Source organism: Ambystoma mexicanum, chromosome 4q (assembly GCF_040938575.1).
Source record: "Ambystoma mexicanum isolate Mex_15411 chromosome 4q, UKY_AmexF1_1, whole genome shotgun sequence".
Taxonomy (NCBI): domain Eukaryota; kingdom Metazoa; phylum Chordata; class Amphibia; order Caudata; family Ambystomatidae; genus Ambystoma; species Ambystoma mexicanum.
This window is the reverse complement of record NC_090928.1, coordinates 464,812,876-464,832,840: the sequence shown is the minus strand read 5'-3', so window position 1 is coordinate 464,832,840 and position 19,965 is coordinate 464,812,876.

Here is a 19,965-nt window from a genome sequence, read left to right as displayed (position 1 = left end):
CCTATTTTCTGCTAGCAACCCCCCAGAATAAACCACAGGGTCCTAACGCCTCTCAAAATGTTCACAAAAAAATCACAAAAATAATGATATTACTTATATAATTCTGACAAGTCCACACTATGAGTTATCTATCTTTTTATAATTATGCACTGGTCAAAAGGGGTGTGGCTTCCCACATCACAGGGTGAATAACTGGTTTATCCACTTCCCCCAAGCTCAGCTGCTAGCAGAGGCACTGCCCCTCCCAGTTTCCCCTAAGAGGAAGCCACTTTACGGCCCCCCAATATAATATTTGCCTGAGTCCAGGACAGGCCTTTGTTCAACTCCCTGTAGTCCCCAGCTGCTCCACTCCTAATCTAATCAGAGAGGTGACAACTCCTTTTGGCAAGGGGAGTGGCTGAGCAGGTTTCAACTCCTGTCGGGGGTAGTTGTCAGGCAGAATCCAGTTTCATTAAGCCAGGTTTCAGCTAAAAGTCACTTTTTGTTCCCAGTTTTCTACATTCAAATCAAACTGACAATTTTTACATATACATTAAATAATGACTTCCTTCAAGTCATTTCAGAATATAGTTTTACATTGTATCCACCTCTTAGCAAGTCTTTCCTTGGTCTGGTTTTGTTTCATTTGTTCAGTTTTACACAAAAGTCTGGTGGTTTTAAAACGCCGGCTTTCTGATAGTGGTGAGTACTGGTAATGCAACCATTTTTGGGATTAAGAAAATGAATTCCCCACAGTTCTGAGTTGCTTTTTTTGGCAATCAGCATTGCCATTCCCAATGGTTTCAGGCTACTGTGTGTGTAGCCCACTGGTGGTTTTAGGCAGTGCCCTCCTGTGCTCACAACATAGGGAAAAATGGGTGACAGCCTATTCTTCATGTTTTCCCTGTGCACTCTCTGGGGAGTTCTGGCCATCATGATGTTTTCCATGCCAGTACTGCACAGTTTTGTTGTAGGGCTTGGATGCATGGGTAAAAACATCCCACAGTGATTGCATATATTTGTCAGACTAAACCATCCTAAAGAGATGCTGTGGGACATACTAAATGCCTCATGGAGGGGGGCGTGGTGGCATGAACTGTGTTCCGTGATATATCAACTTTGTTGAATAAGATAATACCCACCTATTTGATAAGAATTCATACATCACTGAAGAAACATATGGGGGCATCAAGAGTAAGTTATATGTTTTGTATCTACAGATTAAAATATCAAACTGTAACCCCATCAAGGATTACTGGCTTTTTCATTCACAAAACTGATCTAACAACCAAACGGAATTTGAATGGAATATTTCCGACCAGCAATAGATTACTGTACATGAAGTTCTGATTAAAAGTATTTCCTGTGGCATGGTACTCTTACATATGACTCCCTAATCTTACTAAAAACATCCCTTTATTTCTAATTGTGATCATAACAGAGCTCCACTTTCTATTTGACATATCTATAACTACAAAAAGGTGGATAGTCCCTGTTCTTTATAACTATCAAGTTTATAACCTCTATGATGCCCTTGTTTCATGTAATAATTATGTTGTTTTTGCAGTCTCAAGTTTTTTTGCTAAGGCTTGGTGGATTAGATAAAAAGCAACAGGCACCTCTATAATAGAAAGCTAAAATGGATGAGGCAAACACATTTGCAAATGTTTTTATTGGCTGTAACTGTCATTTTTATCCTCACATGTTGGGACAAATGTATTTAGGTATTTGTGTATGTTGTATTTGCTTCAGATGTTATCATGAGTTGCATGTCAATTCTCATATACACTTGTTTGGGATTCGTCCCCCCAAAAAAGTATCTTTTGACTTTGACATTTTATGTGGTGGCTTGCTCGAATGTCCGCTTTGTCCTGTTCACCATCCTTAAACGCTGCTAGAATGTCTCTGTATGTGTGAGAGTGACAGCTCAGGAGAATGCAGGTGGACACTTTGGGGGTTATTTTAAAGAAAGCACAAAGTGCATGCAGGGGATTACCAACATTAGAATTTACCATGCTGTTGGGTCCCTTGCATGAAATGTTCAACATATGCAAGGCAGAGTGAAATTGTTAAGTGTAAAACAAGGCAAAATTATCCTGCAAAAAATTAAACGCTGCCTGCAAGTAACGCTTTGCAGGTGCATTTAATAATGATTTGTTATGGACTACACCTGCAGGTGAAAATGCAAAGCATGTTCTATAGGAATCTATTGGTTTTCAGCTGCATGAACATCTAATGAATGCGTAAATCATAGTGCTCTTGCAAGACGGAGGAGGAATGTAAAGTGACTATAGAAACTCCACTTTGTGCCTGCCCTATGCCTTTGAAGAGTAATAACATGACCTGGAGTGCAAAATGCACTGGTCCTGGTGCAAAAACAAACTATTTGTGAATACCCTGATGTCAGTTGGGGGCCTGAGGTGTGTGGGGCGAAAATACAGCCCCAGAGTGACAGAGGTGGATAGTCCATGCTAGGCCCTATTGTAAGAGTGAAGCTGGCTGATGTTGAAACCAATTGGAAAATGCAGGCCAGTTCAAAACATTGTTTTCTGATGTAAGGCCTAGCAAATGAACAGAAATGGGCCTGTTTCAACTTTAGTAAAATACAAAGACACCAAATTAAAGGAGAGTGTGCCTTAGAACTGTATTATTGTAAATGTGTCCCATGGAGGCAAGGCAAATAAAAAGAAACATGTGGTGTGTTAGCTGATGATTGTGTGTACATTGGGAAAAGGCACCTTTGACAGATGTAAAACTGCAGCGGTGCACATGGAAAGAAAAGATACACTTAAAACACTGTGCATTTGGAAGATAAAAAGGAGTTATGATGCCTGACAGTTAAGAAATAAAGTCAAGTGACAGATTGCGTTTATCAGGAATAAAGAGACTTAATTTTCATGACAGCCTGTAAGGAGAACGGCCTATTTTGTTTTTTGTGGTTTCCTATGTTAACTGTAGCCTGTGTGTGAATAATACCTAAAGTGAATTTATATCTGTCCAAACTGTATGCCAGGAAGATTGTATTTTAAACCACATGCCCAGATTAATGCTAAAATGTTACATGTAAGCACATCTTGTGGATGTAAAGGTGTATTTTCTGAAGTATGGATGCAACTGGTATTTCCTCCACTGAACTGGAAGTTCTGTGCCTCTGAAACTTTGACCTCAATACCTTTGGCTGATGACCTCTAGGAGAAGAAGGTCTGGATTTCAGTTAAATGCAAAGATATACATAGAATTAGTTCAGAATTGTGGGTTTGCAGATAACAAAGCCAGCACAAATGAGATTTAAGGTCAGGTCTCCCCTCCCCATTAACTGTGCATTAGCTTTGAACAAAAACCTTTGAAGCCCAGGAAGGGAGGGCATGATCACATAGGCCAGCCAGATGCCCTGATTAGGTCACAGAATAGAAATGAAACCTAATAAATGGTGGGGGCTGATGTGAAACTCAAGAACACTTGCAGTGCCTTGCCGTTGACTAATATTGAATACATTTTCTTGAATAAAAAGTGCATTCTGCGTTCCACTCTGCTCATCCCGGGTTCCCATTTATTAAATGGGATCAGAAGCCCGCCTGGACCATGTCAAAAAGTGAATTTTGTGTGATGCATACACTTGAGTTATGAGGAAAATTATGATTCTGGCCTTCTCATAATCCTGAGGGAATCAAAAGTTGTCGTGATGATAGGTTATGGAAGTAAGGTTTCAATCAGGAAGGGGAAAATGTGTGACTATTTTGGCTCAGGAGTAAATTGATAAAAATGGTAGATCCTCCCAGAAAGGGTGTGCTGAGATCTGATTGGTATTTTCCGCCATAAAATATTGAACATATATGTGCCGGCAATTGTCTGAAAAATTCGGTTAGCTGACATGTTCTTAGATTTTCAGAACCCAAAAGTGTAAAACTACCTGTCATTTTGTAATTATGTATTTTTCCTCCTCCCTCAGCTTCATTAACCCATACGTCCCAACTTCGGGTCCTATCAGCAGCCAGTGGGCGTCGTGGTGGGAGATGAAGGCAGAGAGCTAGCCAATCCGTATTGTGGGAATTATCATACTATGTAGGTGTCATCAGCCATATATCTTGGCAATTTCCAATCTAACCGGGCACTTGCAAGAAAACAACTAGGGAGAGAGACCAGGAGAGCTGCCCAATCCTTTAGGGCACCAACTCGTCAGGGGAACAAAGCTAAACCAAGGCATACCTAGAAGGAGGGAGAAAAGGAGACCCGCTGACTTTTCTTCAAAATCTGGGAGCCCTATCTGAGAGAGGGTTGTGGCTGGAAGGACCTGGCTGGTGGATAGAGGCTTGAGGTGTGAGCTGCCTGCCTGGGAGAGGGTCCAGGGATCTGATGGGCCTCCAGAGCTAAGAATAGAGATCTCCCATGTAAGTAGATATATTCCAAAGCTATCAATTGTGTGGGGAGCTAACTGCATTAATACCTTTCCCTTAGTGGGTGAAGGGGGAGGGACAAACATGGGTAGACCTTGTCTATATTGAACTAAAAAATAAACTCAATTAATTCTCTGTAGAAGAACACTCTATCCAGTTACATTGAATTGTGTTGGAATCTGTCTGGTTTACCCCTACCTTTGCATTGGTGGGTGCTCTCCATTAGTATAGGGGTGAAAGCATGTATACCCTTAGCACAATTAACTAAAAATATAAATTAATTGATTCCCATAGGGTCATTTATCATGCAGTGATTTGTTTGTCAAAATTCGAAATTGACAAAGGCGTAACCCAGTGCACTGTAAATGACTCCAGTCTGTAATGTAATTGTGTGGCCCTACTGTTCAATTGAATGTGCCAGTGTCCCCAAAACTAAAATACCAACACCGTGCATTCCTTTTGAAAAAAAAATTATGTAAAACAAATGTTCCCTTTTAGTACACACCAGAATCCCAAAGCCTTGCATTTTCATTGTAGGAGTGGTGCAAAATGAAATTCCCCATTGATTGCCTTGCATCCCAAATCAGAATTCCAAACCATTGTATGTTACTTATATAAAAAGACCAAATCGGTTTTTCATTGTCTTCCCACTCCCTGTACTTTGCCATCAGATCAGGAGGGCCATATCTATTTGATGCCTGGAGGGTGGGTGTTGCAGGGAGAAAGGAGTATTGTGTCAAACCTAGCAATCACTGTGTGTTTTGTATTTTGCCTTTAATTCGTAGAAATCTGATGTAAATTGTGACTGCCAAATTCAAAATGTTACCTGTGTTTTATAGCAACTGAAAGTCCTTTAAACCTATGTTAGTCAATTGGTGCAAGCTATTTGAATTTTTGATATTATGTAGTGCCACAGTGTTGGTGGTTGATGTTTTAGTGATTGCCTATGATTCTTTGCAAAAACTTAAATAAAGATATATTCTTACTATACACTGGCCTGGTTCCTAGATCGTTGGTGGTACAGAGGGTATGTGTGTGGGCTGGTGGGGGGGTGCGCGACTGGTTGGAAGCCTCACTAAAGTTGAATCTGTATAAGCGATTTGGGTACACACCACCTTGCTTGGGTGGGGTGGGGAAGGAACTCCCTGAGTTGAAAGTGATCGCCTAACATACCCTGACAGATGGCGAGTGTATGGATAGATGGTTTGTGGTTTCTTTGTACGTAATATGAAGAGTAACTGAAACTGTAAGTAATGTAATGTAAATAAAGCCACCTGGAATTTTACTATAAGGAGGCTCATGGGTGGTTTGTATCTTGGAACCATCAAAACCTTTTGCTTTTGAAATCACACTATTGGAAACATGCGGAAAAGGCCCGCAAGGAGCATAGCGAAACAAGCAATGAGTTCTGTGTTGGGGAAAAGCCAAAGAGAGACAACCCTCCACCCTTCTCCATCCAAGGTGACAAACATCATCCAGTAAGCTGTTCAGGGGATTACAAGCTGGGGGGTAGGGGGAGGGAGCCAATTCAGTCCAAGGAAATGTCTGCTCAGACTAGCGGCTTCCAGGTTTGCCCAGTGTAGCTACAGATAAATGAGGAGACACTGGCTCATGTAGTGACTGCCAGCAGCAAGCTCCAAGTGCAGACCCCATGGAAATGGAAAATGGGAGATTTGGCTCATCTACCCAAATGGTTGCACCTGTCAGCAAAATGCTACCCATCTGCTTTTAAGTACGATCTACTGGCACATTTTGGCAAACAACCTTTATATTGTATTCACTCTCCCCTCTTGATTCTCCACTCTTTTGACTGCTAACTCTCTGTTCTCTCCCCCTTTCCCTTCTCCCTCTTCCTATCTCCTCCCCTTACTTTCTTCAATGCACTTACTCTATCAGAATTGTCCCTGGACCTAGTATGATAGCAACCTCGACTGTCTCCGCCCCCCTCCCCTTACTGTTTTTTTTTCCTCCCCACACACCCTCCAGCACCATCTGAAATGTCGTCAGGCCTAGTATGATAGTCGTTTGTTTTGTTCCTCCCCTACCTTTCTGCACCCCTTTCCCTCACCTCTTGTTTTTCTCTGGCTCTACCAGAAATGTTGTCAGGCCTAGTACTGTAATCGCTTGTCTGTTTCCATTTCTTTCCCACTCTCCCCCTCCCTTCCTTATCTATGTCTTAGCTCTTGCACTATCTGAAATGTCATCAGGCCGAGTACAATAGTTAATTTCACATCTTTACTGTTGATGGCCTGTAAGAATGTCATTGTATTTTCCTTTGTTACCTCCCTTGCCTTGAAGAACTTTCAAACACATTGTGTATAGGCGCTACATACACTATCATATCATATCATATTAACCCATGGCCTTAGAGTACAGTGCAGGGCTTGAGGTGGGAACACCCTTTGTAAGCATCATGGCGTTGTGGAAACTGAAACAAAGACTTTAACTGAGGTGGAAGGCCAGGGCAGAATGCTGGATTTGCTAACCCTGCTCTTTCCTGGGTGTTGCGGGCAATATTGCTGAGTGGCGTGGTGGTGACTGGGGACTTTTTTGAGGAGAGGCACTTTCTACTTTCGGTTCAACCTGGAAAGTGGGCATATCATGCACGTCGGACACCATAGGAGCTGTGAGCTACACACTGACCAGCGAATGTTGCGAAAGGATGAGGTTTCGGAATCTTGAACCTCCTCCCCCCCAGCCAACAGATAAACCTCTGCACTCCCAAGAAGAGTTTTGTGTCAGTGTAAAGTGTGACTGTGGCAGGGACAACAAAAGGCCTGGTTTGGGATGCCAGCAAAACCAACACAGCCTTTCATCCTTCCTAGGTCAATAAATGAGTACCAACTCTAGTTCGGTGATATTGTATGTATATGTGATCTATGTAAAGTACTTAGGCGTAAGCGCTATATAAATAGCACTTTGTTCAATCCTAGTGGTCATCAACAGGGGGGGGGGCACTGAGTTAAGATGATCACATGATCAACCACTTCTCAACAAGCAGAATGATTGTGTGGGTGGAACCTCTTCTGCGGGAATGTTGCCAGAACTGGATAATGGGTGAAAAGTAACTTTGCAGTATCCAGGGCCTTGTGCATTGATGATTGCATGGCTCTGTTGTTTCCAACATACCTCACTTGGATAGTGTTGGTTAGTCCCTATCATACATTGAATGTCTACAATCCTCAGACAAGAGATGGGTGCTAATTAAATTGGCCACACTATGGTTGTTGCTTCATAAGTAACATATATGGCATACTTGCAGGAGCACTTGCAAAATGGGGCACAATCTTATAGAATTGCGTGAATGCCTCATTGCCGGTAACATCTATGGCATCGCTTCTGGGCTAAGACATTGTGGTCAGAGGGAACACTGCTACTTGTAGAGACAATTGTCTAGGCTTTGTTATCATTGTAGTTTCTCTGTTAATATGCAATGTTAGCACCTTAAAGAAGGCTTTTGGTGTGGGGAATCCAGCCCACGAGTGAGATACCCATAATGTAGTGGCTAACTTCAATATCTGCTTTGTCCTTCTGGCCATCCAGAAATGCCACTGGAAATACGGTGCATGTGTGTGAGTGATAGATCAGGAGAATGTTGGAAAATTCTCTGTGTGAATATTCGACAGCCAATTGAGAGGAGTTAGAGAGTATGAGTATGGCCGGTGGGTGATATCTATGAACATAACACAAAGAGTAACTAGAACTGTAAGCAGTGGGAATAAAGCTAACAGGAAATTTAGTAAAAAGAGGTTCAACGCTGCTATGTGTCCTGCTACAATCAAACATCTTTGAAATCACAACACCTGACTTACTAGCCTTCTGAGGATTGCACTCTTTTTATACTCTCATCCGTCTCCCATTAGTGTCAGAATTCTTTTGTGTACAGCCTGCTGTTAGGCAAATCCTTTCTCTGGAATGCTGCCTGTTGGTTCCCTGTCCATGGCCATGCCTTTATTACGTTCATTCAAAAACAACCTCTCCGCATAGAACCCCTTTTTGTTGTACGCCAAGTTTAGGCGACCTACGCACAATGAAAAAAACACATTTTTTAACCCCCCATTCTCACCCCAAGGCCCTTTGTGGGATTAACTGAAAATGGGGGGGTTTCACCTGCCAAAAAACCCCTTTGTCACCCCCCCTGCCACTCCCTCCCCACCCAAGACTCCCACAATGTAAAAACATACCCAAACGTCCAACACACACATACACATATACACTTACCCATTCTCCCTCCAAACTGCATCCAGGTCCTGGCGTGCCTGTCAGCCCTTGCGTGCAATAGTGTGTGACAGGGGTGTGACAGGTTGATTTAGCGATCTTTCTATATAGATGTTTTTAAAGTCGTTTTTTTAAAGAACCTCCACTTAGGACACTTCATTCTAAGTCATCCTCTATTCTCTTCATTTTACATTCTATTAACCAAAGCATGTAATGCCCACCCTCAACCTGTAACCTGCAATTAATGTCCTCTGCCAAGGACTGTACGAAAATAGATTTTATATTAATAAACTCCACAGACATTCTTATTAAAGTGTAATGCATCAAACCTGTGATGTTATATAACCATGTGCTCAAGGCAATACGTTTTTATCAGTGTTTACAAGTGATGTCTACGTATTTGTACACAGTTTTAATTATGTTCTTATTATTGGTTATTACTTTCAAATATATACATGTTCTCTGTCTGTCAAAGCTGCACTTAATGAAAGTCATTTGAACATGCATTTATGACTTTAACGTACATGGTTTAGGCCTGGCAGTTGGGTGGCAAATGAAAAAAAAACAGCAGGATAATGGAATTACCTGCAACGCTGTGTGCCCGCTCGATTATACATCATTAAACCGGTACCAGGGTCATACCTGCAGTCCTGGGCAATGCTGCATCGTCATCTCACAAGCGAGGCAGGGTAACTGCTGTTACCATCGGCAGCTGGGAGAGGGGCAGCCCCAAGCCCCCGCGCCTGCTCCTCTCCTTCCCCCCAGCTATGGAGATACGCAGTCTCGGCAGCACAAAAGCCACAGAAGGGTAAGGTGCGAACAGTCATTGCACCCTTCCTCCAAACATCAAGGTGCTAAAGCGCCACAAGGCAAACAACCATCAGGCAGGGCCCAGGTTCAAAGATCTGCCCCCACCAGGGGGTCAGACAGTCGGCTATCCGGCCGGGGGCTGCAACAACAGCGGCCCCCACCACATACACAACAAAGACCCAGGGCCTCCCTGGGTCCTATAAATGAGAGCAGCATGCTAAGAGTAAACACAATGGGCCTCATTACGACCCTGGCGGAGTGGGTTTACGCCAGCGTTATTCGCGGCGGACCCGTCCGCCCTACTACGAGTTCCCGTAGCGCCATGGAACGTTTTCCGCCTGGTTTTTCCGGGCGGAGAAATCCATGGCGCTACGGGACCTTGTTGTAAATTACGCCACCGTATTTTACGGTGGCGCAATTAACGCCTTCCCCACTCCCATTATACCCTATGGGGCAAAAATGGGAATGGGGAAGGGTAAAATGGGGAATGGGGATTTACCGCCCCGCCAAGGTCGGCATGGGGCGGAAAATCCGCCAACCTCCATGGCGCTATCGGCAGCTTTCCGCCGTGCTCCGCGGTGCATTTAGCACCGCGATTTCCGCCAGGGTCGTAATGAGGCCCAATCTGTTTGTGGACCCTGAACGGGGACCCAAGCAAACAGGAGGTTCACTGTTTACTCAGTGTCTTCCAAATCTTCTTGCTTCTTTACCACAGAACCCACCCACCCTACAAAAGAGGAGAAGAACAAAAAGAAGTACAAGGCACTGTACGGTGCCCACAACAAGTTGTGGGACACAAGAAGGCGGCACGGGTCCGAGGGGGTAACCTCAGGACCCGGTGCCCAAAAGTATGATACCATCATGATATGTGATATTGTTATTGTCGTAACCCATATCTGTACAATAAAATCCTACAGCCTTTTTATTGCCAACACTTGAAACAAGTTGTGAGTCTATCATTATGGGTGAGGGTTCGGCCATTACTAATGCATGCATATGGGTTAAGCAGTTATTGTGGAGTGTTACCTCCAAAGGAATGGTGGTATTCCAATAATTGATATTGCATCCATGGCCCATTAACGGCCTATGGGATTCAGTGAGTGTGGCAATATGACTTCTACTGATTGTGACAAGCTCGTAATGAGACCCGAACAGTCATGCTGCTCCAAAGCTGTCACCTCCTGTGAGTCTTTGTGTAAGCATGCTACATCACGTGAAACTATCCATGAAGGATCTGTGTCTCACACACCACAATTTCCCACTGTAAACATTAGAGTGTGGGTCTCACCATTACAACTATTCTGCTCTAATCACGTATTCAGAGGTTAGCAATAATATATTACTATCAGGTTTTAATTTAACACGCCATGCTGGTTTCATCCAATTTATAAGTGCTAATAATAATTGATGTAATTAATAGCCAAATAAATTGGGATGATGGGAAGAATGGGCCTTGCTGGGACACACTTGAAGTACACTGGCAGACCTGGTTGTTGATGGTTGCTGCTGTTGCCTTTGGGTTCGGCTTTGTAATACTGCATGCAACACTCACACAGGATGAAGGGACGCCATGTTTATCAGTATTGTTGCAAAGCGCACCCTGCGGTTACTCGAGTGCAGTCCTGCAGGGCAGCACCTCCCTCCAAAACACGTGTCCCCGCAAGGCCTCCAGACTTCACTTTGACATGGGCTCAAGTGCTACGTAAGATGGAGGCTGCCAATTTGGTAAGAAAAACTCTGAATATCACTCCTCCACTACTCCACTCAGGCTCGGTCTATCCAGTGGTCGAAGTGTACAAAAAGAAGTAGTAGAACTCTGTTCCCTGCTAGCCTGCATCTACTCCCCACAAACCCCATCACCACCCCCCCCACACAATACATACACCCAAACACACTTGCTATTTAAGGGAACGTTCAGTGTAGTGCACGTTTCAACTTCTTCCTACAATTTTATTTTGAAACGAAACCATTGCGGAATGGTTTCTTTTTTAAAATAAAAGTATAGGACCAGTAAAACTTAATTTAAAAAAGTAGAGGAGCACCACTCCCAACCGCTCCCGCTCACTTCATACATTTGGAAAGGCATTTCAAAATAGCTTCTTACATGTTGGGTATTATTTGCAATTGTCGAGACATGCGTTTTTGACATTGGATGAGGAGCCTGTGTCAACAATCAGCCATTTTGAGTCCCCCTAAACATTTTAAGGTCAATTCAAAGGTAACACTATATAGAGAGATAGGTTACTTTTATGAGATGTTTTCAATTTAAAGGTGCAGAGTTTACATATAAACATGTATTTATATATTATATATATATTTATAAACAAAATAGTATTTTCAGAAGATGAATTTAAAATAATCTTGATGTTGAAGCACCCTTCCCTTTTTAGCCAATCTAATCTGGTCTGCTAGCATACGAGACAGTTTAAAATTAAAACATCAGTTGTTTTGATCATTTAAAAAGTTTTTTTAAAAAAAAATATATATGAAACTTTGATTGGGGGACAGTTAAGTTGATTAGATTTAACTCAACAAAACCTCAAATTCAGCAGTTGTGAGAAGTGATCATCTTAACTCGGTCCCCCCCCCTGTTGATGACCACTAGGATTGAACAAAGTGCTATTTATATAGCGCTTACGCCTAAGTACTTTACATAGATCACATATACATACAATATCACCAAAATAGAGTTGGTACTCATTTATTGACCTAGGAAGGATGAAAGGCTGTGTTGGTTTTGCTGGCGTTCCAAACCACAATCTGCAGATCATTCACAAATCACAACAGAAAGCGCTCAACCCACTGAGATATCTTGGCAGGCTCTGATTGTGTTTGTCTTTGTGAATCCCATCTGTTATGCATGTGCTCATGGGCTTTGCAAAAGGGGGCGATGCCAATTTAAAATGAACATCACTTCCCACATCCACTGAATTTTTAAGAGTTTTGTTGCATCACCTTAACTGTCTTTTAACTAAAAAATGTTTCAAAGAATTTCAAGGGTTGTGTTATACGATAGTTTATTCAAGAGCCACTAGCTATGTGGCCATGGCAATGTACATGTTGCATCAATAGGGTTCTTGAGAGCCTACTAGTCACGCCCTTTGGCCCTGGCCAGTAAACACTGCTGTATATTTGAATATACTATCAGGGTAATTCATAGAGTGTCCGCGTGCGATTGACTGCGCCAGGCACGTGCGCTAAAACCGATTTCCGCGCACAGCGTATTCATGGATTTCATGCTCCCAAACCAGCCGTGGCGCAGAGTATCGCAGCGACCCTGCAGCAGCGCCAGTAACGCCCCCAAGAACGCCCTCGCGCAAGGAAAAGCCATCCAAATCGCTAAATCATCGCAAAGGGCTGCGCTAACCCTGGACCAGTTTACAGGGCTGCCAAACAAGGAACGCAAAGCGGGTAACGTGCATATCAGGGGTACACGTGAAGTCATACACGCGATTAGCCAGGGTACGTGTATTACAGGGGTACGCGGGAAGTTTAACACGCGATTGGCCAGGGTACGTGTATTACAGGGGTACGCGGGAAGTTTAACACGATTGGCCAGGGTACGTGTATTACAGGGGTACGCGGGAAGTTTAACACGCGATTGGCCAGGGTACGTGTATTACAGGGGTACGCGGGAAGTTTAACACGCGATTGGCCAGGGTACGTGTATTACAGGGGTACGCGGGAAGTTTAACACGCGATTAGCCAGGGTACGTGTATTACAGGGGTACGCGGGAAGTTTAACACGCGATTAGCCAGGGTAAGTGTATTACAGGGGTACGCGGGAAGTGTAACACGCGATTGCCCAGGGTACGTGTATTACAGGGGTATGCGGGAAGTTTAACACGCGATTAGGCAAGGTACGTGTATTACAGGGGTACGCGGGAAGTTTAACACGCGATTAGCCAGGGTAAGTGTATTACAGGGGTACGCGGGAAGTTTAACACGCGATTAGCCAGGGTAAGTGTATTACAGGGGTACGCGGGAAGTTTAACACGCGATTGGCCAGGGTACGTGTATTACAGGGGTACGCGGGAAGTTTAACACGCGATTAGCCAGGGTAAGTGTATCACAGGGGTACGCGGGAAGTTTAACACGCGATTAGCCAGGGTATGTGTATTACAGGGGTACGCGGGAAGTTTAACACGCGATTGGCCAGGGTACGTGTATTACAGGGGTGCGTGGGAATCATCACACGCGATTAGGCTGGGTGGGTCCTCACAGGTGTTCCCTGTACACCCTCCACGGCCCCTGCAGGCAGCCTACAAAACAGGGGACTGCCCTGCACACCTGCTCATGTCCCCCTGCACCCCACCCCCCAGCAGTGCAGGGGCAGCCTCCACCAGGCCCCCACTCATGTCTCCCACCACCCCCACCCTCCCGCCACCAGGGGCAGCCTCCACCAGGCCCCCACCCATGTCTCCCACCACCCCCACCCCCCCGCCACCAGGGGCACTCTCCACCAAGCCCCCACCCATGTCTCCCACCACCCCCACCAGTGCAGGGGCACCCTCCACCAGGCCCCCACCCATGTCTCCCAACACCCCCACCCACCAGCACTGTGGGACACGTGGCCAGCAGGCAGTCAGGCAGCAGCAGATGGCAGGTGGGAGCGTGCTCAGGGCTCTGGGGGGCAGTAATTTGGCCTCCTGGCCAGGAGCGTGGTCTCTCGTGTGTGAACGCGTGGACAGCCTGATAGGTAGTGAAATCCCACACGTCAGCAAAGGCCCTTAGCGCGTAAACCCGTCAACAGCATATGCGCGCCTATAGTCACCTGCACGTGCAGGAAATTGTTGCGTGACACGTCCCAGTGTCAAAGCGTGTGATTGGTGAAAATGGATGTACACGTAGAAGTGACAAAGCGTGTGATTGGTGAAAATGGATGTACACGTAGAAGTGACAAAGCGTGTGATTGGTGAAAATGGATCTACACGCAGAAGTGACAAAGCGTGTGAATGGTGAAAATGGATCTACACGCAGAAGTGACAAAGCGTGTGATTGGTGAACGTACACGCCGCGTAAGTGACGCTGTACGTGTGGGCCTGTATATAAGGTACATGTAGAACACCATTTCCTTGTACGTGCTTTTCGTGGAGAGCGAGTGGGTGAATTCTGTACTTCTTGTCGGTTCACACGCGATTTACTTCACGGCGTTTCCAGTTCGTATTCCCTGTTACCTCTGACAGCTTTTTCTCTTTTTTCTCTTTTACTGGTCTACCTGGGCCTGTTCCCTCAAACAGTGTCCCCTTCTACTGTTGTCCTGTCTTCTCAGACAGCGTACACATCTTCTTTTGGCGGGGGTTTAGCCAGCCAAACGCGCTCATTCTTCACGCTCTTTTACCTGGCAGACGGTGAGTCACGCACGTATCCAACTTCTGTGCTTGCCCCGTGTGTAGCCTACCCCTTCAGAGGTCATTCTAGGCTGCGTGTGACACGCATACGTTCATTCTTGTGTTACTGGGTGCCACAGCGTAGTCCAGGTTTTTCTTTCTGCACACGTGGTCTAGGAGGGGTTGCGTGCACGTCATCTCCCTTTTTTGGGCCTCCTGTGCGTTGCGTGACCCGTCATCTTTCCCCAGGGGTTACAATCAGCCGTGCTAGAGCACTAGGGTACAATTACCATCTGGTACCCAACCCCTTTGACCCCCAATTGCCCAGGACAATTGTCTACAGCCACTCCCATACGCACATTAATATCAGTGCCATGGCTGGGAGGCGAGGATTCCGTAAGGGTGGCAAAGGTGGAAGAGCCACAAGTGGTGGCCGTGGTGGATCCGGTAGGGGACGTGGTCGTAACTTGCAGGGTGAGCCTGTCCCCCCATGTGTGGAGGACCAGTCAAGGGCACCCATCATCCCCCGCCCCTCCCCCCCTCCCCCCCTCCCGTTGAGGCTGAAGTGGCTGACACCATCCATGCTCAGCCCTTGTTGGACCAGCCCATTGTGGCACCAGACCTGGCTGACTCCATGGCTGACTTCCAGGTCAGCAGGGCTACGACACGTGCGCTGGTGCACGTTGATGCCATCATGCCACGTGGATCTGGGGCAGCAAGGTCATCTGCTGCACCAAGGAGGCAGGGCGGAGTGGCTGCAGGGGCAGCTGCGGCTCCATCCACCCCAGCCCTCACACACCCAGCCAGGACAGTGTCGGTCCTAGTCCATGCTGCTGACATTCCCCCTGACACCATCACACTAGAGCCAATGCCTGCACCAACTCCCATGCTGAGTGTGCAATCCCACACTCCTGATACAGAGTCCACCAGGGCTCCTGCCCCTAGTGTCCAGAGCGGCGCAGGACACTCAGGATCACCACCACCTTCCAAGCGGAAGAGGAAGAGTGCTCGTCCGGCACAGGCTGATGCCCCAGACACGGCTACACAGTCCGGCCCGTCCAGGAAGCCCAGCTTCACGGATGACGAACTGAATGCACTTGTCGAGTATGTGTCCGGACATGACAACGAGATGGTCATTGTTGCAGGATCCAAGACCACACCTGCACAACGCCAGGCACACTGGCAGACCGTTGCGGACATCGTAAGTGCCCTTGGAATCGTGAGGCGCACAGCCAATGATTGCTATAAGCGCTGGAATGACCTAAAGCGCAGGGCAAAGAGTAAGCTGGCCTCAAGTCATGCCGCAACTCTAGTGACTGGAGGTGGGTCTCCAGTAGTAGACATGAAACTCACTCCACATGAGTCAGTCGCTGGGACCTACGTCACGGAGGAACAGATCTAAGGCGTGGGAGATCTGGCTGATTACGAGGCATTGTCCGGTGAGTGCACATGCATGTGTGTGTCATACATGTGCATGGTGTGTGTGTGAGGGCTTCTGTTTGGGTGCCAGGTGAGAGTGTGTGCGCCTCAGTCGTATGGGTCAGCCATGTGCTTCATGCAATACTTCCTGCGCAGCTGCATTTGGCCATAGCAGTATCCCTTCTGCCAACAGTAGACATCTAGCACAACTGCACGCCAGTTGCCCTTGAAGTGTCACCTTGACACAACATATTTGCTTATTTTTCACTGTTCATTCAGTCAGTTTGTTTGCATTCCACCACTTTCACTAGGCATGTCGCTGTCCACTAGTCACATGTCTGACATGGGTATGGTAAAGTGGAGTGACTTTGTTACCTGGATATCATTTGTACACACATGTCCCTGTGCTATTTGACCATTTCAGACTGGCAGCTCCAGGTGAAAAATCTGACCTGTTAGAATCAGAAAAGCTATTACATGCGGGAACTGGACTGAATGAATAGGTGCTGCCCTCCTCTCCATCTTCACTCAATAGCAATGGTACATGCCATCTGTGTGATGGCATGTGTGTTTCACCTGCCAATCACAGGCCAATGTGTGATGCCACTGCCAGGCAGCATGCAGAAAATTTGTTCATCTTCCATCTTGGTGTCATCAGTGTGTGCCATTTGCCTGCACTTCATACGCAGTGAGGGTGCATGCATGGGAGGGTTTTAGTCATGTGGGACATGTGTCAATCAAGTACTGGTTCTCTTGCTTCTCAGCCCTCAATGTGTGCCATGGTGCTAATGCCTGTTTCCATTACTTTGTTTTCATGTCTTTGCAGGGGAAGACGCACCTGATACTGCTGGGGTTGTGGAGATGGTGCAGACCCAGGAGGTGTCCCAGGGCCGACCAACCACCAGTGAGGGACGTGGTGTGGTGGTGGGGGAGAACCCACAAGTGCTGCAGGTCGTGCTCTCAAGGGGTGTCTCTGGCTGCACCTCCCCCGAGCTGTACTCAGGTGTTGATTCGGATGAGACCTACGTGCCGTCGCTGGTGAGTGTTCCAGGGAGGGATTCTGTTCTGTCTCACCCACCTGCACCAGGGTCAGTACCCTCCATGGGGATGTCAGTGTTGGCAGCTACGCCTTCGGTGGTTACGGATGCAGGGTCACACTCCGCGACATCTGATCCTGTTCCTGGGCCAGCAGATCAGAGGGGGAATGCAGTCCTGCAGCCTCAGGCAGTGCCGGCACAGCAAGGCGCAGTTCGCCTTGCCCCAGACAGGTGTGGTGCCCGCCGACGTGGTGGCCATACGCCACCCGGCAATACCGCATGGGAGCAATCCATTTACGGTATGGCTACCCAACAGGCTGCATCATCCGAGATGATGGCTCAGGCCATGGATAGGGTGGCCACTTCCATTGTCCCCCCAGAAAGGCTGATGGAGCGACTAGAGCAGGCAACCGACTCCATCTGCCAGTCACACAGGGAGGACATGTTGGGGTCCAACAGGGACAGGCGGGCGGCACTGGCGACTCTGCAGGAGGCCATCTCCATTGAGTCCCAGGGCCACAGGGAAGCCCTGAGGCAGGAGCTCCTACACCTCAGGACGACTCTTGTTGAGCTTGAGGCTTCAACACACCAAAGGACAGAACACCAGCTGGAGCGTCTCACCCGTACGCTCTCAGCTGAGATGCAGGCAACGAGGGCGGAGGTCCGGGCATCCCGTGAGTTGTTGCATGGGGACCTCCGCACACTCATCCTCCAGAACCAGACCTACCACACCCGCATGCTTGCAGCCATGGAGGAGCAGACTAGGGCCTTGCGTGGGCTGCCTCCCATAGTGCAACCACCTCCGGATGCAGCTGCACAGGGTGATAATAGCGACAGCAGTGACACTCCCACAATAGGGTAGCCGTGTGGGCCATGAGCCCATGGAGGTGTTTTATCTTCCCAGGATCCACGCAGGTGGGTTCTGGTGTGCATCCTGTCCTCGGACCTCCTGGGTGGCCTCCCCAACCCCCCCGGGCCCATCAATGGCCATTTTTGATTGTTTCTTATTTTTATTTTTATTTTGATTTCTTTTATTCCCAATTTTTTTGGGACGATCTGTGGGCTCCGATCTGTTGGCTCCGATCTGTTGGCTTCCGTGGTTCCTGTGGGCATACGCTGCATTGTGGCTGGGCACATGCAGGCTTGTAATGTATTTGGTTCAGATGCTTGGGTTTGAGTCACACACACCCCTCCTGCTTCCCGTTTCCATGGGCTTGCAAAGGGTGTGCCCAAGTGACAGTGAATTACACAGTGACGTTGGACTCCTTTGAGCTGTGTGGCCAGTCTGTAGTCAATACTGTGTATACATTCATAGTGCATATTGCTGTTGTGTTGTACACTGCATGTTGCATTGATGTGTAACTCTTCTTCTGTGTCTACCTCCCAATTTGCAGGTCCCTTCCTCAAGTCCACACAAGGACCTCTAGTCTGGCGATGGGGACCATGTTGGCAGCAGTGCACCTACACTCTACATGGCGCCAACACTGCACAGTTGGTAGTGGTGGGAGTGCAGGCATTTCCAGGTGGTGAGACTACTAATATGTAACATTTTTGATGTCATGTTAATGGTACTACGTGCTCAAGTATGTTGTTGGTCCGGCATTGCTGTGAGCATTTCAGGTGTTGCAGGTTTCTAATAGTGCCACTGTACATAGTGAGAGTGATGTCATGTTGTGGGGATTACTTTGTTTACCTGCAATTAGCATGACATGGCACGGTGTGTCGTGTGGCAGTGCTGGGGTTGGGTTGGCTGACATGGCACTGTCCTCTTGTTGCATTTTGCAAGTGGGTATTCATTTTAGCTGCTTCAATGTGTAACTTCACAAAACTGCATTGGTGGTGACTGTGTGGGTAGGGATGCACACATTGTGACACTTCCAGGTGAACAATCTCAGGCTGACATGGAATTCCCGGTTCATTCTCCACACATTCAGGATCAGTGTCAGGTTGAGTCATCATTGATTGTCAGATGGAATGTGCCAGGGCAGTGTGCACTCCACAGGGGTGTGATTTCTATGTGAAGTAATTAGCCACTAGCTGTGTACGGGCTGCCTCCCCCCGTGCCCTTTCCCCTCCCATGCGCAGCGGCTGTGCATGTGGTTGGGGATGTGGGGCCACCACCATGTCCACGGCCAGGCCCCGGCGTGTTGCAACGTTGTGCAGGACACATGCTGCCACTATGATCCTGCACACTACTGGGGGAGCGTATAACAGCTGCCCGCCAGAACGGTCAAGGGAGCGAAAGCGTGACTTCAGCACTCCGAATGTGCGCTCCACTATGCCCCTGGTTGTAATGTGGGCTGTGTTAAATCTTACCTGGGGTGGCGTGGTGGGGTTCCGAATTGGCGTCATCATGTGGGGGCTGAGAGGGTAGGCACTGTCCCCTGTGGAGGTGGGGATTGGTATCATTGGTGAGGTTGTGACCTTGCTCAGTATCCAACATGCATGCATGTGCAGTGGCATACATACTCACCAAACAGCCATGTATCGCCATGCCGCCCAGCTTCTAGGTCCCGGCTTAGGGTGGACATTCGGTAAATGAAGCTGTCGTGGGTGGAGCCGGGATAGTTGGCATATACTGAGGTGATGATTCCCTTGGCATTACATGCTACCTGCACGTTGATGGAATGCCAGTGCTTGCGGTTCCTATAGATGTGCTCAGATGCCCTGGGGGGACGTAGAGCCACATGGGTGCAGTCGATGGCACCTAGCACTTTGGGGAATCGTGCCACTGCGTAAAAATCCAGGGCGGCAGCATGCCTTTCTGCAGGTGTTCTG